This window comes from Dromaius novaehollandiae, chromosome 1 (assembly GCF_036370855.1).
Source record: "Dromaius novaehollandiae isolate bDroNov1 chromosome 1, bDroNov1.hap1, whole genome shotgun sequence".
Classification (NCBI taxonomy): Eukaryota; Metazoa; Chordata; class Aves; order Casuariiformes; family Dromaiidae; genus Dromaius; species Dromaius novaehollandiae.
In genome coordinates this window covers 55771485-55791300 of record NC_088098.1, presented here as the reverse complement: position 1 = coordinate 55791300, position 19816 = coordinate 55771485, and the positions used below count along the sequence as shown (strand labels likewise).

At 40.0% G+C, this 19816-nt stretch overlaps 1 long non-coding RNA gene across 5 annotated transcripts; it reads left to right on the top strand.

Annotated features, from left to right (window-relative positions):
* Nucleotides 1–25: 25 nt before the first annotated feature.
* On the top strand, nt 26–18918 carry LOC112993902 (uncharacterized). Of its 5 annotated transcripts, none has more exons than XR_010389557.1 (4): nt 26–152; nt 4347–4389; nt 9501–16476; nt 18004–18918. It is a non-coding gene; the product is annotated as an uncharacterized LOC112993902 (long non-coding RNA). The 5 variants fall into 5 exon arrangements; XR_010389555.1 differs by having other exon boundaries at nt 4347–4432; nt 16288–16476; nt 18004–18915; XR_010389558.1 differs by having other exon boundaries at nt 16288–16476; nt 18004–18914.
* Nucleotides 18919–19816: the final 898 nt, after the last annotated feature.

The following is a 19816-nucleotide window of genomic DNA, read 5'->3' as shown; positions in this document are numbered from 1 at the left end:
CCGCCCGCGGGCGCGGCCCTGGGGCAGGTCGGCACGGCGCGGGCTCCCGCTCGCCCCGTGCGGGGAGGGGCCGCGAGCCGCCCGCGCGGCGGCGTTCGCTCGCCTAACGGCCGTCCCAACGGCCGCGGCGCGGGGGGCAGGAGCGCGCTGCGGTAAGTGAGCGGAGCGGGGAGCGGGGGCCTGTTCCAGCCCCCCCCCCGGCGCTGCTGGCCGGGTGCCTGTCAGGGAAACCGAGCAGCCTCTGGCGTTAAGGCGTCAGCGCTCGGCCTAAAACGACCCAGCTTTGGAACGCCGTTAACGCGTCAACGTTTCAGGGCAACTCTTCTAGCTTAAACGCGGCCGAACCTGTCGCTGTATTGTTTGCTTGCGTACTCGTAACTGATGAGAGTGAAGTGATAAACGTGTCACGCCGCCACCCCCCCCCCGTTCTCTCCCCACGTATGCATAGAACAACTATCTCTGCTTTTCTTTTTTTAATTTATCATTTTTATTTCACTTCATTAAAATGGATTATTGCAATACATTAGCATACTAAAATGACTGTATGATAACTGTGTATACAAGTGGAGAGGGTATCTGAAATTTCAAGAGAGAAGTACAAGCAGAGAGGAGAAAATGCAGATACAATTTAATTAAAAAAAATCTTAGAAGGGAAGAGGAAGGAAAGTGTACATGCTTTGAATAGTAGCATAAATAACCAGAAGTAGAAATAATACAGATACTATTTAGTACTTACTGCTTTCTTTTTTACAGAACTATAAAGGAATACTTTAGAGAAAAATGACATCTTGGAATATGTTGTTCTGCAAAAGATACCTCAGATGCTAATTTATTCTGTTCCATCTACTACTTGAATGCTATGACCTATTCAGAAGTTGTTTTAATGTGGGCTGAAATTATGTTTTGCAGTATTCTATACCAAAATATTATTGTATGCTCTTGTACAGATTATTCATTGGAAGATAGTATTTGCTGGAGTTCATTAAGGCACTGGCCCATCAGGCTTGGTATTCTGCCTCCAGCAGCACCTACTGACCCTTTAGTGTCAGGAGTGATGACAGATAAACTGAAGTAAATCATGAAGTTCAGCATGCCAGTGATATCATGCAAGTGTTGCTGGCTGCAAATTTTGACAGATAGTGACAACTAGGAAAGCCTTTGAGAAAACCTCCGTATATCTGTAAACAAACCCCCCACCACCACCACCAAATTCTGATCTGAATGATTTTCTTGAGAACCTACAGTAACATACAGATTGGTCTCTATTGTAATAGTTATTTTCATGAGCAAATCAAAGTCAGAAATGAGGTATTTCTAAGTGAGTTATTCTGTCCATTCTTGAGTGAAGCTAAAGGATCAGCCATCATGCAATAACATGTCTTTATCTTTTCTTGCACTGGTGAAAGATTGTAACTGCTTTGGTGACAGTCATGATGAAAGAATTGCTGGGGATATATGGAGGAGGAAACAGGATTGTGTATACTGCTTCCTTATTAATAAAACCAGGTTGTCTGCTGCCTATCACTGGAATTCTCAGCAGATTCAGTTTTTAGACTCATGTTATTCATAAAGACTAGCAAACTGTAAGAGTTTTATCCTGCAAGGTACTGAACAATTTCTGCAGAATCTTTATATTCTTACCTTTCTCACCACCTTCAAGAATTCTTAGGTTTGAAGAGCAATATTAGGATCATATGCTGTCCCACCATACATGACAAATGACAAAATTTCATACTACAGAGCTTTTCTTCAAATTGTTCTGCATCTTGCAGGCTAGTGTCCCACACACGCAATGGAAAACTGTTGTTCAAACCCAGAGCAGCACTAGTCAGGGGCTCCACGTAAGAATAACCACAGGATTATGAAATCCAAGAGGGATGGAGGGAGTGACCATCTGTGTAGTTGGAGTTTTTCCAAAAGTTAAGTGAGTAATCTTGTCATACCCATCATAAAATTGCTTCACCAGTCTGTCCTTGAAGATGCTGAAGTGGCAGTTGCCATGGGCATGGAATAAACAAGCAGTGCAGGAGGATCCTTGTGCCAAGCATTGGTTAAAAAAATTAGCTGCAAATATTTGCACTTCAGATCTCATTCGGCCAGAAGGAAACTTTCTGCAGAAGCTACACAGGTTCTGGAGCAAGCAGTCTGTTTACATTTAAAAAGCAAAAAAGCAAACATAGTAATGCCAAGTATATAGTTTAAAATCAACAATTTACATAAGATTGAAAATAATCTCTAACTTTAACAGTCTTAGTAAAGAATGATGTAAACCAGACCTTTGTTTTTGAATAGGAATGTGTCCATTTTGAGATACTCTGTTGTATGATTGCTGTTTAGAAACTATTTTTAGGCATTACCTTTAGTATGTATTATATTAATATTATACTAAAATTATACTGGTATAAAATTATCACACAAGTGTTTGGCCTCTTTTCCTTATTGGAACAAGAGATAAAGGCATAACTGCAAGTTTAGAAAGGTTGTAGTACTTTCACTGCACCAGAACATCTGTAGCTAATATAGGATTAAAGTCTGTTTATAAGATCCAAAACATTTACAGATTAGCTGGGTTTTGATGAAAGAAGTTTCTTCTAATATGAGTATTTTATGTTATGGGTTTAAGGCCTGCAAGTACTCAAGCTGTAAGTATGTAAAGTTCATTACCATGTAACACCAATGAAGTCCTTTCTACAATCATTTGTCGTAACTAGTCAACCACTGTGAGGTCTTCTGGAGGAAAAAAAAAAGTACTTTGTAAGTGATTGAAAAGTGCTTTACCACTCTAATAGTGTATTATGGGCTAGCCACAACAGCAGCTAAAATATTGAAAGCCAGCAACATGTATCCTCCCCCCTCATCACCACATCTCTGCTTAGTTGGTGTTTAAAATATCCAGCAGGATTGATGCTGCTGTGTTACACTCAAAATACAGTACATGCATAGGCAAAACGCTAAGTTCTCCATGACCTGCTTTTGCATGGAGTTGATGAATTCACTACTTTTGCTTAGAATCACCTGTTCAGAAGAGGGAAGAGAAATTCAGATCTTATTTAGCAGGGTTGGCCAGATTGTATCAACTGGCCCATTCCAACACAGTTGGTTGGGACTCTGTTTATAAATTGCTATTAACTTCTAAATGCTAACTTGCACCACTGTTAATAGTATTGGAGCATTAACAGTAAGACCAAAAATCTGAGGAAAGTACTAACCATTGAGATTTTTGTTATCAGTCTGCCACTGCAATGAATACAATTAAAGCTATTGCAGGACAGGCTGCCTATCATCTTTTGTACTGGAAAAGTCTTTCCAACAGGAAATAGGTGAAATTTAATCTACTCTGGAAAACAAATTCCCAGTTCTTGGGCATAAACTAGCAGCTCTGTTTCATAAGCTCCCTACAATGGGCATTAAATTAAAATTTAATGGAGATTCTCCTGTGTGTGTAGAAGAAAAAAACAAGGAAACCAGAGAAAAATTCAGAGTCCTTGAGGTTATAGGAACTGGAAAAATACAGGCTGGTGAAATGAATGCCTTTAAACAACTAGAAAGCACAACATGAGAATCAAAAACATGTAGATTCAGAGGAAGTAAAGTTCTTAGAACCAGAATGATTTCTCTTTTAGGCCAAAACAAGTTTCAGACAATAAACAATGTTCTGTGATAACTTCTGCTGTTGTACATATAGGCCTCTCAAAATTCAGCAGTACTTCTGGACACAAAGATAAATATTAATACAGGAGTCTTAAGTAGTGCTATGCCCTATATCTGAAAGCTTGACACAAAGGGGTATTTCTCTATTTGTTTACTTCATGCCTGACAACTTTGCTTTGCAGAGTGTTTTTCCATTGCTGTGAGTTATTAATTGGCTTTTCTTATAAGCCAATTATTTTAACTTAAATTTAGGTTAAATTTTTTAACTTAAACATTAAATATTTTAGCTTAAAAAAGAAATAGTGCTTTTATAACTGTAAAACTGGCAAATAAGAGATATACATGGTAGATATGATGTGACTTCAATTTTCTGAAATTTGGTTGCAGCTTGACACTACTCTTCAGTTGGGACCTACCCTGATTGTCAAGCCAATGAAAGTCTTTTTTTTAAGAAATGAATAATATTTTGCTAATCTCACTCATGTAATTCAAAAGATTTTACTTTGTACTCTATAATATAATCAATACCAGTGTTTTAGAGCTCTGAGTAATACATTATTAGATCCTAAAAAAGTAACAAGTTTGAAGTAGTAGTGTTTTTGGCAAAGGAGTCTTCACACCTATGCTGTTTGCAGTGAAATCCTGGATAACAGTAGCGTAACTGTTCTGTTTTGTCATGCTCATTCCCCTTACAGAAACTTCTGGAAAAGAAAAGAACCAGTCAACAGACTTTTTAAAGTAACTTTAAACTTCAATATCAAGGAAGCTGAAACTGTCCCAGGTATTCCTAAGTGTAAATCAAAGTATGTTGAAGTCAGTGGACTAGACTGCCACCAATTTCAGTGGTACTCAGTCTAGAATATCCTCTGTCCCAATCTGTGTTCTGGCTAAAAGTGTGTGTGTGTATTAAAAAAGGCAGGGGGGACCTCCTACCTTTTCTCCTTACTTTTTCTTTTGTTCCACTGCACCATTTATTGACTTGCAATATGAATACTAAATAAGACTATGACAAGCCATAACTGAGTTGTAGACCTATGTAATATCTGCTATCCTTTCTAGAAGTATTAAAGAGCCAGATGCATTACTCTTCCACTCTTGGCTTTATATGTTTAGATTTTAATTCATCTAAGGACACCTTTCACAACACAGACAAAAACGAGGATGCTCTACCCAATCAAAACAAGACCTTTTGTTTCCATTAAAAGCACCTGTCTTATACATAGGAAGTTTAATTGTTTTCAGAATAGCTTCATTATCTTCTGAAAGTGTTACCAATGCAGGCCTCTCCAGAGCCAGGATGCTAATTAGAAGGAAAACTGGCTTTACTGTAGTTGAAGAATTGTGTCTTCTTTAAGAAAAGAGAAGGCTCATTCAATCATTGACCAAGCGCGTCTGCCAGAATGTAGAAATAACTGGCAGTTATATAAACTCAGAGAACACCTGTGACAAATGAGTTATTCCCACAGCCAAATGGCCTCTTCAGACAACTGACTGCAGTGAGCTCTCTGATGATTAAGTAAACATTGTTAAGATGTCCATCAACTTCTGTGCAGTCCAAGCAATATCATTTATGGCCAGTTTCATCTCTCAGCTCTAATATCCTTAATGCAGTGGGTTACACATGCTTGGAGGATGCCAAATGCTTAGATTGCTTCCTTAGGCAGCCAAAGTAGCAGTAGTAACATAACTGATCTTTGACACATTTACACTGATTTAGTCTCTGCTTTATATTAAAGCTCTTGTGAGTCTGACTTAAAAAAAAAATCTATACAGGACTAAAGCATAAGTGTAGCTATCCAATGTAAACAAAAAATTAACATGCATGCTATAAGCTAAAATACACAGTATCAGGACTTGGAAAAGTAAGTCTGAACTTTGTATCAAGGATCAGGCCTTTGGAATCTGTATAAAAATAGTGAATTAAAAATAGAGGGTGGGGGGAGAGAGATTATCCCCAAATTTACTAACAGGAATCCCTACCAAATTTGAGTAAAATAGGAATACTTTTGACCCCAAATGACCATAGTTACAGTAAGATCCTAGAATTTGCTTATTTTTCCAGTCAGGGCTGTCCTTTTAAATAGTTTGTAGAGCATTTCTCTAGAAATCAGAAAATGCATTTTAGCTGCTGCTGTCTGATGAAGGGAGGGTAAAACCCACAGCCTGTTTAATAACTCAGGCTTATTCACTTCTTGGTCATCTCAACAGTAAGACTGCCTGATATAAATCTTCTTTTGCCAGTTTAACAAAATTGACCAGAGGAAGTCTACTTTCATATACTTCTCAGACAAAAGCACAATGCAAGTTTATATACTTGCTCCCAAATATGAACAGAGTGCATAATCCAAACAGCATCCAAGAGTACAAACAAGGACTCATTTAGTGGCAACAAGTGGTTGTTTATATCAGAAATGTACTGTTAATTAACTGAAATGCCCCTTTGTCAAGGCTGAGAGGTGACAGTGAGCTGTGTCCAGCTCTCTGTATCCACAACTGTCAGTACTAAAGGAAGTTTCTATGTTCTTGCTGGCATTTGAGAAGTTGTGAACTATGATCTGAACTTGCTACATTGGCAGAAGAATACAAAAGGTCACCCCCATCTCAACAGTGAAACTGTCAGTGACAAAAAGATAATCCTCACTTTCATCAGCACTTACAGGGAAGTTGATGCTAAGGCCAAGCAACAAGGCAAGACCAATACTAGTGCCAATGAACTTGTCAACATTAAAAATCTTTTTTCAGAGAAGTAAGATTCTGTGATTCAATCTGTATCTTGACACTGCAGGGTTTCCCCCCCACACACACACCAATTCTTCAGGTGACACTAAAGCCATCAGACATACCAGATGGCAACCTGACAAGGCAGGACCCAGGAAAAGGGCAGTGCTTCAAAATGTAAAGGTGACATTGAAGGGATTCAGCAACATACAAAAAAAGCCTGACCTATTCAATAGATATTATACAGTGTTTCCATGTGTATACTTGCATTTCTGAGCTTGGTGGCCACACAGGCACTGGCATTGTTACTTTCTCTGAGATTCCAGTCTTTATCATATTGTGTGCTGAGGAAAGGAAGAAGCATTTGGCTATCATGGATGGCACCAGAATTCACAGTTCCTGCAGTACCTAAAAATGACCAGATCAGGCATATCTTCCAACAAAACCAACATGTGTTTAAGTCGGTTAAAAGAACAATAATCATCTACAGAGAGGAAAAAATGGGGCCCTTCACTTATATTGACAATATTTCCAAGAGTGCTGTCTTACTGTTTCTATGCCAGGCTGATATTACAGCAACTCCAATGGAAGGGAATGACTTAAGAGATTTTTTTCCAGTACCAGGATTGATGCCAATGGCTTTTTGAAACTTTCCACCTTCCTCCATTCAGTGTAACTCAAGACAGGATAGATGAAGTGAAGACAAGTGATCAGCAGCAGGAGATGGTATATTCTGCTACCTCATCCCAGGTGAAGGGGAAAAAGATGCAACTCCTTTAGAATGTGCTTTTTGCCAAATACAGTGCTAGCTTCTCCTTGGCAACTACCAGGCTGTAACACAGGAGAATGTTCTGTCATTTTTATCAATTAGTTCATTGAATGGAAGGACTAGTTCCAAGTCCTCTTTGCACAGCACAATCTGAGAAGTTTGAGAGACAGCAGCATATCACTGGGTAGTCAGTAACTGGACACTTTAAACTAGAGACAATTAAGAAGACTTCTTAGAATTCTGCTCAGCCACAATGTCACCAGGGTCTGTGCATAAGTAAAAGCCATTTTTTAATTTAAGCCTTTAAAATCCCTGTATGCTTAGTAGAGACTTGACAAAAGGGAATAATTACATCCTTTAAGAATCTATACCCATAAAGTGAGCTCAGACCTCACACTCTTCTTAGTGTTGACTAGTCTAACACAACAGCTAAGAAAGCTTGCTGTCCTTTTCATTCTGTTACCAGGCTTTGCCTCTACTGATCACAGAGAGCAAGTGAATTTGTTCCTTCTTAGTTTTGCTCCTGCAGCAGTGGGTGAGTTTTTCCTAAACTGGTTGCCCATATCTACTCCAGCTCAGGTAGGGATGATGCTGGAACTAGGAATGGAAAGCCTATTTCTTCCATGAGACACAGAAAGAGAACAAAAGAGATAAGACAGAGTTGTGATACAAGATGAGAACTAGGATTGCCTGAACAAAGACACCAGACATTGCAAAGAGAAGTGAGGATGCTAAGAGTGATGAGAAGTCTGCAACTAATCTTTTTGCACATCAAATAAGGTAATGGTCTGATATAAAACTGTGTGATCATGTGATTAGAAACTGTATTATAATCTGAACAGAAGTGAGATTGAATTTATATTGCACATGTGAACTTAGTTCTTATTTCCTAACCTTTGAGTACTTGACTTTGCAACTATGACATTGTCATAGTTTAGAATATAGAATATTACAGAGAAAGAATGGAAGGGATAGTCTTTTTTTTTTTTTTTTTTTGCGCTACAAGCTTGTGCTGAATATATTGCTCAAATGTTTGTAAGAGCAGGAAGATGTTTTTCAGTTTCTTCCTAGTAAATGACATTCTTAGAAAAAAATTAATAGGCACAAATATGAATTGGGTGCCTACCTATGCCATTGAAAATCTCCACTCAAAATATTATGACACCCAAATGATTTATGTTTGTTTTAGACTACAGTCAGAATAGCTTTCTACTGCCATTACACTGGGGCTTTGCTCTCTGAAATAATAGCCACAACTGAAATTTTCTCCCTTGTGAGCATTTTTGAGTAAGACAATCTGGGGTACTAAGCAGTTGCATTTAGGAAGAGCTGTGCCTGACAGGAGTGTAATATGGCATGAACATGAAGACAATTCCATCCAACAGCATACACATAGTAAAAGCCAGATGTAGTGACACCTACATGACAAATTGGGTGCTATAAGATACAGCTGTCATTGCTTCACTTCAGTCCATCTACCTCATTATCTCAGTAGATCAATAATATTGTATACTGTGATCAGGTGCACCTAATGATTCTTCTGATAATCTCACCCACTATTGTTGAGCTCCTACTGTAGCAACATTTATCTTATTGACACACTTGGAGCAGGTTTAGGCTCAGAAAAAACTGACAGAAAACTGTGGTGCCCTGCCTGTGATAAGTTGTAGCAGGGTGTCCGTGCAACTAACTTTAGATGACAAAATGCCAAATCTGGAAAAGATGCAAGCAGAGTATGCTGTCCTAAGAGATTAGAAGGATCATTTGAAAGAGGAATTACACCAGCTACATGAATATATTCCAGTGGATTTTCTAGACCTTTGCTCCCCTCCTGCTAGGGAAGATGGCCTCTTGCAAAAAAAAGTATTAATTTTCAGTTTCCTCTGCTGCAAAGAATAACCTGAGGAAACAGCATGCCTGAAGCCAGTTGTCAGAAGATGTTTGGATTGGACAGGGAACTTGAGACTTCAGGGACTTGGGTGAGACACCTCATTGATACACAGTGCGATAGGGTTTCAGGATAGTGTACATCTGTCATATAGTTGATGCTTAACATTCAACTTCAAAGGCATCTTTTGAAGAAAATTTCAGTAGGCCCAGATCTCTAGCCTGTCCACAGGGTAGCTGATGAGACAGGGACACTCTCTACCCTGGCAATCTCAGCATGTATGGCACTGATTAGCACCCCTTGAAGGACAGGATTCCATAACAAGATTAATAGCCCCCCAACTCCATACTTGCCATTTTGCTGCAAACCTGTATCTTTATTGATATCCTCCTCGTTTATTTTTGTAAACAAAAATTTCAGACTGAGAAGAGGATATTTGCTGACATGATATTTGCATGACACCTTTCTCTGCAGACTGAAGATGGTTATCAAAAAGATGCATCAACTTCACTCCTCATAGCAGACTGCTAACCCTAGGAATCTGAAGACAATATACGACCTTGCATTAGCTGTGCATCATTTCAGCATGGACACAAAGTTATGGACTTGTTTTCTAAAACCAGATGAAGTGGGAAGAGTAGATGTGTCAAGACAACTAGTTAATATAAATTACTAAGAAATACCACACAAAAAATGTCCTGTCCCCACCAGTTTAAATTCACACCTGTTCCTACCTGAACAGGAGAGAGAAGAGAAAATTCCTCTTTCACCATCCAAAACTTAATCTGCCTCCTGGGTACCAAACACCAAATCCTCAGCTGGCAGATGTCAGCAGACAGCACTGGAATCATACTGTTTCCTTGACGGATCCATTCTTCAACACCAGACTGCCAACTTCAGTGTCAAAATGCCAAATGACTTTCAGCACAAGTTCAGGGCAAACAAAGCAATTGCCTAGGGACCTTGCACAATGTTGTCAGCCTGACAGGGCTAAACTGAATAGCAAAGCAAACCACCCATGTAGAGGAAAGGCTTTGTTCCTACCTTCACTTTTTTGCTCCTGGGCTTATTACCAGCTCTACCCTCTAGTACTGCTGCCCAAACCTACTGCTTTCCTAACACACAGGTTTTCCTCTGCAATGCAGTTTGTATTGACATTGAGCCATATCAGCAGTACATTGACTATTTAAACTTGTGGGGAGGACAGTGTCAAAGTAAACCAAGTAACACAAATAACAGTACCGGGTGGGCCTGGGGGGAGCAGTGAGCAAAGAGGAAGGAACCTAAGAGAGCTGCATCATGCATTTCCTATGCAGTTTAGGTGTAACGAACACAACATAAACCCAGCTGGAATGAAAATGTGGGCACAAATGTACTTTTGGCTGGTTAAGTTAAAGCTGTTAATGAGAAAAATTACATAGACTTCTAATTGGCAAGCATGTTAAAAACACTGTGCCCCATACAAATGGAAATTAGATAGCATTCTGAACATGCTGTGTGACATGAGTCCAACCGAACAGAACTCAGGGGGAGCTGAAATTACCAGTGCATTTTAACAATCACTGCAAATTATCTGAAATAGGTTCTTTATACTTGCATGTTTTTGTGATTGTAAGCTGCAGTAGTTCAGGAATTTTCCAGGGCTGGATGCAAGTGCTGTGGCTCAGTGGAGGTCTGAGACTCTCCTTGGGAAGAGAATGAAGATCTCATCTCTAGCCTCAGTGAGTCACCATAGACTGGGTGCTGAAGCCACAACTCTGGAAAGATATGCGAACATGCTTAAAACTGCATGCTGAGAGTTTCTCCCACAGAAGTCAAGAGGCTTTTATAGGAATATGTAAATATTTTCAGCAGACTAGCTGCAGATGTGGACAAAGCGAGCTGTAGTCTAAGACAGTGTAAATAGTCATGGTCCTGTCAGAGCTGTGGAAAGGCAGGCTGGCTGCTGCTACTGCTGCTGCTATCACCACCCAGAGAAGGAGCAGAATGTCTGGAGTGGTGTCCACTGTTGGGGTTAGGAGGCCTCTCCTGGCAGTGCTGTCTCCAGCAACATGCTACCCATCCTTTCAGGGGTGCTAGAGGTGAATGCTTCTGTTTTTCCACATGGTTTCAAGTCCTTCTCCCTCCAATTCCTTTCCCAAAGTAATAGCAACCCATCCTTAGTCCCTCAGTTTTGAGGCAGAAAAATTCTGTTTGGCATATGTTGCTGAGAAGTATTGAGCTAGCTCTGCTTTGCAGGACTAGGGTTTACATATATATTAGAAATCCACCAGTTCAGTTATTAAATACACCTGTTTTGCTCCTATGAACAATTTAGCATGAACACAGATAAAATTCTGTCTAAGCCAGATAATAAGCAAGCCTCTTTGGTGGGTTATATCAAAAAAATCCCCCAAAACAAGAAACCCACAAAACTTCTTGAGAGATTTGAGATGGTGGAAGGTGACCCAATCTGAGCCAATATAGGAACAGAAGTCAGGGGTGGAAGTCAAATGTGTATGAGCCATTCAATGTATCATATATAGAGATTATTAGATAGTATCACTACATCAATTTTTATGCTTATCCTTAAATGCATTTTTTTTTAATTCTAGGAATAACTTACTACCTTTTTTTTTTTCTATCAAGAAATACTACCTAAAGGTATTACTCTTAACTAATCTGTCACCCAGAACTTCTGTGTCATACAGTGCTATCCACATTCTATACAGTGAAAATACCCCAATTCCCCACCCCAAGTAGACAGATCCGTAAATTCTTTAAAATCTTATTTCACATCAGCACAAAATATGGGCCTCACTATGTTCTGGACTATCAGACTTTGTGAATGAGTCATACAGAATCCCCTCTTAGAATTCCAGGACCTTCACTAAGTGTGCTTGAGGCATGTCTCAACAGGCACTGAAACTCTTCACTTGTTTTGGTGGGTATCTGCTCTGCTCCCCCAGCCCCACCTCTCCTTTGAGAGGAGAATTAAACAGCCTACGCTGATTATCATGTAAGTGATTATTGTTTCAAAGGAAGTTAAATTATGTAGTAGTAAAGAACTGGTTAGATGGAATCTACTACTGGTGTTTTGAAAACATTGCTTTGGGAAGCAAGTTATTAGATAGTAATTTGTCCAAGATCTGGACTTATTTCCTCAGTTTGACACATATGGGGGAGGAAAAAAAAAACCCAACATCTGTATTTATAAGCATCTCTTAAGTTTGTTGTCTGTTGGCTTCAAATATTTCTGGATTCTGTTGTTTCATTAAAGCAGTAGTTCACGGGTGCATGCAGAAACATCTGGGCAGTGCGGGGAGTAAAGAGTAGCCAGCATAAAGAAAAATCATGCTGAGTACAGACAAGGCACTGAATGACTTTGCTGCTTATTTCTTGGGATTTTTATGGCTTGTGTTGGTGGGATTTGCAGTCTATAAAGCTTTAGCTCAATACAGGTTCTCGTGTGGGAATATATATACATTCACACAGTTGTAGAAATTATCATAGGCACTGAAAACTAGCAACCTCTTTTTACATTGCTATTCTATAAAAAGCATAGGGAACGTCCATCTTTTCCCTAAAGGATCTTTTCCTTTTGCAAAAAGACAAAACCTGATTAGAATATTACATAATCTTAATACATATTTGGTATCTTTTATCAGACAAGACTAGCAACTCAGAACTCTGCTACTTCCTAAGATGCTCATGGTAACCATGTGCTGAAAAACTTAAAATTGCCAGTGTGATTACCTTTGGATGGGTCTTCCAGGACTGATTCATAGTGCTAGTTGAGAAGGAACACATGGGGAGGGAAAGAAGGGTGATTACCAACAGTACAAGGGGCACTGTCAGTGCCCTCCTTTGTGACACAAAGTCAAAGTTGCAGTCATAAGTGGGGACAGCTTGGTGGAGGAATGGGAACAGTAGCAAGCACCTGGTCTCTAAATGAAGTTGGGAGTGTCAGAAAAAGAAAATAATCTTTGACTAGCTCCCCAAAACAAAGTGTCAGGAAGCAGCAAGAGCAGGGCTGCCCCATGAGGGAGGATGAGCTAGAAGCTGAAGATGACCCCACCGACTCAGGTGCAGTCTCACAATACCTGAAGAAGAGCAAAGCAGCACTGATGACAGTAGCAAGGATTCATTGATGGTCCAAGGTAAGGCAAGGTGAGGAATCAGCTGCAGGGTCTAGTCAGGAACAGCAGGAGATGGAGACAAGGCTACAACATAATCCTGAGGTCCATCCAGAAAGCAGTCAGGCACAAATGCACTTATACCATAAATCAAAAGAGAAGCTGGTGCCCAAGCCTGAGCTTAAATAGAGCTCCTAGCCTGGGGCAAAGGCTGTATGTGTGTGCTGCCAGGTGAGGCTGGTCAAGGCAGTTAAGGCCCATTAGTACCTTTAGGGTCTAGAGAAGACTAGAGGTTGGGGTGAGAATTTTTCCACTTTTTCTCAGTTGTGTTAAATGTCTTTCTCATTGATGATAAGCGGTATTATGAAGCGTGCATTTGTGGTCCATCACAGCAACAACTGCTGTAACAGCAGCAGTCTTTCCAAAGAGAATGGAGAGGTGACTGTAACACCTTTAAGTGCTATAACAATAAAATAATAAATAAGGAAAAAAAGTAAAGTCAATAGATGTTATAGGACGAGGGGCAGAGGAAGGAATTAGGTTTATAGATGGTATAAGAGAAATGTGAATTCCCATGGCAAAAGGATTGCAGAAGAAGCATTAAGAATGTGAAGAGAAAAGAAAGGTAGGGGAGTGTAGCAGGCAAAAGAGATTGCAGCATGTTGAAAGAAAAGGTGGAAGCAAAAAACAGAGGCAGTGACCTATGTAAGAAACAAAGGGTGAAGGAAAAAGAGACTTTGCTGTTTTGGAGGACTGAAAGAATTAAAATGAAAGGGCATTGCTGAGAAATCTAGAGGAAAGTCATAAGGAGGAAGCAGGACTAAGATCATCTTCTGAATTGCAGCCCGCAGACTGCCCGGTGCACTGAATGCCAATTCAACAGATCTGATCCAATATGTGGAACATTCAGGATACCTATAATTAATTTTGTAGCTTCCTCCCTGGAAATGCAGTACACTTTCTATACCACTGAAGACAGGCCTCACCAATGGAAGTAGCTATTAATTTGGCAAGCAATTAACTAAACTATTGAGCCCAAGTGTCCCATCAGTAACCAACTTGAATGGAGAGACCAGTGAATGTGCTGACAGACAGTGGAACATTAATGAGTAAAATAGCGATAATCCTATAGATGTTAAATAAGAATGACAAAACAGCTATGTTGGCTCTTGCCCACTCTGAGCTTGTGCATCAGAGGTGTAGTCAGTCTCCGAATGTTATATACCAAAGCAAAAGCAAAGATAAAAGGGCTGAGCCTGTCCCTGATATGATCTCTTATCATAAAAAAGAGAGGGCATGTCATGAACACCCCCTCTGAGTTTAAATACACTTAGAATTTCAGCAAGAACTGTTATATTTGGTTTGTAAATATAGTTTAGAGAACAATCCCTAATTTTTAAGTATTCTCTGCATCCTGTGAGGACTTCTGCCCACTTTTGCTAGCCAATATGGAGCACGCTGCAAGTAAATTCCTCTATTAAATGTCAACATCTCCAATAAATGCATTAACATCTTATCCAAACAGATTGTTCCAAGAGATTTTTAAATGGTTAGTACATTTGGTATGCAGCAAAGGTCCTTAGAGATGTCTGTTCATCTTGGTTTCCTGTTAATTTGGCAAGGATTGAAGCCCTAGACTTCGTCACAGGCCAAGACCATGTCAAACTGGATGAACTTCTGATGATCACTGACCACTGAGACTAATAATGTCTAATTACAGCAAATGTTTCTCCCACATGGGCACTCCCAATTCTTCACACAACAGACATTGAGAATGTTCTCAACTGTGTTTTTCCCTCCCTATAAACTTATGAAGTTCCCACCAAAATGCAAATTAAAACACTGCCTTCACAGCATCAAGGACTCATCCTCTCTGGTCCCAGCTTTATTAACAGAAAGATTATTCCAAAAAAACCCCAAAGTAACTCACTGCAAGATTTTTTAGCTCAGCTGTTGCTGGTTTTCTTTCTTTTGGGACTTTCTCCCAAATATTCAGACAGCTCACACCTCCCTCCAGCAGGCAGCAAGAGATTCTGACAGATTCCAATGTCTGCTGTGAGTCTGGGGGCAGCAAGAGGTTTCTGCTAGCTTGTCACAGTCCAGTTTGAAGTTCAGCCAAAGATTTTTGTATTATGAGGTTTTCACAGCCCCTTTCTGCGGAATGCAGTGTACCCGAAACATTTAAATTAGTGCAAGGTATTGCAGAGGTTGCAATGCAAAATTAGGCTAAATAAAATTGCAGAGGGAGCATTTTTAATAGAGAAATAAATGTCACATTGGGGTTATAGTCCTTCTAAGAGAGAGAGAAAGTTAGAAATGGAACTCTGACTTCAAAGGTCTTTGGAAATAGCAACTTATTCCTTAGAGACAAGTGAATACAGCAAAAAACCAGCTGGTAGGGAGGGGTGATGCCAGATGCTGCAGTTTCTGCTTTGGAATAGGAGGGAGAGCAGTTGAAATAAAGGAAATGTGTTTCAATATAATAGCCTGCTAGAGGAATAATGCTTCAGGTAGTAGAAACATAAGAAGAAAATAATGTGGTGCCCCAGCATCCTGGAAGCTTGAAGTCAATGCAGAGCTCCAGTGTCTCACCAAAACAGATATTTTCTCTTACTGAGACTTTTACTACTGTTACCCAACTTCGTCACACAGGAGGAGCATGGTTCTGGGATCTCACAAAGATAAAGTTACAGGCACACAACTATTGCCCCAGAGAGTGACAGAGGAGAAAGGTTCATGGTGCTGGTGACAGAGTTTCCAAGGAGGATGCAGAGGGGGAAGAAGTAAGCTACTTTGAAGATGCTGTACGTGATGGTTTCAGTTTCAAGGTGGGACTGATATAAATCTCACAGTGAGAATGAAGGATAACAGAGTTGCTGCAGGACTAGCATCCAGCAACAAACCACCCCATGAAGATAGTTTTTTGCTTACACTTTAACTTAACAATATGCAGTTTTCAGTCCTATTGATGTCACCTCTGAATTTACATTACTATGCATCTAGCCTATACAGTATGTATTACAGGAGAGGAATATATAGTCAGAGAGTGCTTTTTCATGAAACTGAACTAAGCAAGATGTCTGTCTGGTAGCAGCCAGCTTCTTTACTAATAGAATACTCAAACCATTACATTTTCTTCATTTTAGGACTGGCTCCAGAAATCAGTCAACCTCTGCCTTAGAGAAGAGCTGGCAGTTAGACCAATCTCAATGCATACAGATCTCCTAGGCTGGACTGCACCTTTCCCAAAAGAGGGAAAACTGACCTTAAAAAACAGAACAACACACCCAGACCTCACTGGTTTTAAAAGAAGCTTGTCAAGAGCTAGATACCTGGTAAGGAAGTGTTTTAAACTACTTTTTCCTGGCAGCTCTTTCACTCAGAACTCTTGACTCAGAAAACAGCTCACGGAGGCACTGTAGTCATAGAAGCAGCAATATCATGCCCTGACTCTTCTGGCAAATATAACCAGAGGGACAGCTGAGAACAAGCTTTGTTGAAGTGGAAGCAGCAATACAGAAAGTACTCATTTCCTTAGCAACCAGGACAACCTCTTCTTTAATTAGCGCTCCGTGGTATGAACTTTGCTAATAAAGACTGCCTACACTCCATGCTAACCATGGGTTAGGTAATCTTGCGCTTGCCAACATGCGGCAGCTTACCACGCTTCTGCATCCTGACATTCTCCACATTAGCACTCTATTTGCAGGTCCCACATCTGCAGGCACACTGTAGGTGGTGGTAATGAATGATACATCCTTGCAGGTTTCTTGCCTAAGATTCATGATCCCGCATCCCACTGCATGTTTCACTGGGCTGGCATGCACAAGATGTTGTGGAACAGCTTCTGTGTGCTCCTTTGGGATTTGGGAGGATACCATCTGTGCCAAAGGAATTAGTTTCCTGGCATTAGCTTAGTAGATGTGGCAGAGAAATGGCAGGGCTCCTTCACTGCCCAAGCAGCTCCCTCTTTGTCTGTCCTGCTCTGATTGCCTCTCTGTGGCACTCTCTTCAGGGACTCCTTCCCCAGCATCATCACTGATAATTATTGCACTCATGTAGGAAATCACCCTGATTCAGTGACACCAGCAATTACACAATACACTCTTCTAGAAACCATTTCACAGAGGCTTGTAGTGCCTTTCTGTGTTGTTCTGATGCATTTTTTTCAGGCAAAAAAAAATAGTTGAATAAAAATCTGATCAAGGAAAACTAGCTTAATCTGTGGATGAAAACAAGTTTTGAGAGAAAATAAAACAGTGTTTACTAAACAATTGTCATAGCTCTAAATGCAGCTCCTGTAGACACATTCAAACTTCTATCAGTAGTGCTAAACTTAGAGCAGACTGTAAAATTATTCTGGGCTGAGTTCTGTACTGCCATAAGTACTGGAGAGGTAGAGTCCAAAGCTAGCATGGGTACATCTATATAAAATGCTGCCACTCCAGTGGAACAAATCATGCTTTGAGACGCAACAGCTCTCACCGCATAGTGGAGAGTGGGAGAAATAGTTCATTCAAAGAGGAGAAAACTAAATTTCAATTTTTAAAATGGGTTATTCGATAACATGAATTATGGAAGCAAGTTCCTCTTTTTTTGGTTTTAAGAAATTAGCCATGGACATTAAGCAAAGAACAGAGGATCACATGCATAGTGTTTAGAAAGCCTGCTCAGCAGAACAGTGGATGAGACTGCAACTACCTGTGGGATCACCTTCAGTATGCTTTTGCCTACAGTTTACATAAAGGTGTATGCCAGGAGGCTTCCTCATTACAAGATGCGCATGTTAGAAAAGTCAAAGGAGGTAGTATTTCACAAAAAAACAGGTGGCTTTTGTAGTTTTTTTTTTCTTTTTCCCAAAGAGAAAGATGCTACCATCCTCCAGGAAGAGAGATATCCATCCAAGACACTGGATGCTCCTTGTAAAATTACTTTCTGAAAACCAAGAAACTCAGGATCAGTGACTTCTCTGAGTACACGAACATACAGTACAGTATCATGCACGCATATCAAGCCTGCATTCTGAAATGAAGATAATACTTGGAACACTAACAACAAGATGCTTTTTTGTGTTTGAAAATTTCAGGCTTTTAACAGATCACTGCCCCATCAGAATCAGAAATTCACAGCAATGAAGTGTTGTGAACAAAGACACACTTTGCAAGTCTGGAGGGGAATTCAGGAAATGCAGCTTCATATGGTTAAAAAACTGTCACCTCTTTGCTCTGGTTATGCGTGTCCCTAAATTAGCCATTAGATAATTCTACCACTTCACTGAACCTTTGCACATTCTGCATTGAAAGTATTTATTCTTCCTCATCCAGGAAGAAATGTTTTAGTGGTGTTTATGGAAATAAAAGAGAGAATAAAGCTCACATGCAAATCTTGTTTTGTATATTTTCATATTTGACTATAAAAGTGATTTTCCTGAAGGCTTGGAGTCAGGGATATTTTAAAACTGCTGACGAGCATCTTCCTACTGCTATCTTAATTAAATACTAGTGATTTACCCTGATACAACTGACAGTTTGTTCCATTACAAAATACTTTCCTAGGATGTGGAGGCATAACAAGAGAGTGCATCATGAACTACATCAACTATTTCTATAAAATAGAAACAGTGAAGTTTACTTCCCCTTGTAAAGTGTTTTGAGATCTACTGATGAAAAGCGCAGTAGAGTCAGGTAATTTTATTATTACTCTAAAAGATATTTTACAGTGTTTTCCTGTTGCTGCTGTCTGCACCGGCAGGTACTCCTCTCAACCAATTAAAATACGTGATTAAAAGGATTTAGAATATTTTTCCTTTAGTTGCAATAGTAATAACAGCTTGGAAACCACACAATAAAATTGCTTTCCAAATGTAATTTGACATCCTTGAGCACTATCATTTGTTTTCATGCACTAATCCTTCTACCTGTGGAGAGAGCTTGCTGACAGTTTCTGCTGCACTCCTGCCCCAGGATACTGGTGACGATACTACATTTAAACATTGCCCCAGAAGCCAGAAAACCTCTATTGCTTCTGTAAGTATCTCTGGCAAGCAGTGCCACCTCTTCTGTTTCTGTAATGTGGGAAGGAAGAGGTATATCCATTGATCATTTGTGTCTTTATTTCATAACTGATAATTTAGCCATGAACAGAATATGTTTCTTCAGGTTCAGTTTAAGCCCATTTCTTTTACACCTGAAGTCACCTCCGGGTGAGCCTCTGTGGAAATTCTGCTGTCAGTCTGCATGCTCCAGGGCACTGTCTCAGTCAGCACACACAGGGAAGTCGGTGTGCATGGTATGTAACTGATAGAGGTTTTCGTTTAGCTCCAATAGAAGGGGTCTGGCTTGCTGGAGAATGAGTGTTGTGCAGTCAATTCTGATTTGCTGTTATAAAACAAATTGTAGTGATAGTGTATAGCACGTGAAGGACTTTGGTGATGTAATTTTTTTTAAAAAAAATGTCAATGCTGTAATTTTTTGATGTGTTTAAAACCCATCCCTGAAACAGATTCCTTTGAGTGACTGAGTGGTTCTGCAATGGCCCCAGCAGTTGCCAGAAACCTCTTATTTGCCCAAGCGGTAGGTGAAGTCCTCAAAATCTTGTTTTACATTCACCTACAGCGCAGTATAAGCAAGCGCCCTGTCTTTCATGCAATAAGGGCACACACATTCAGTCAGTCAA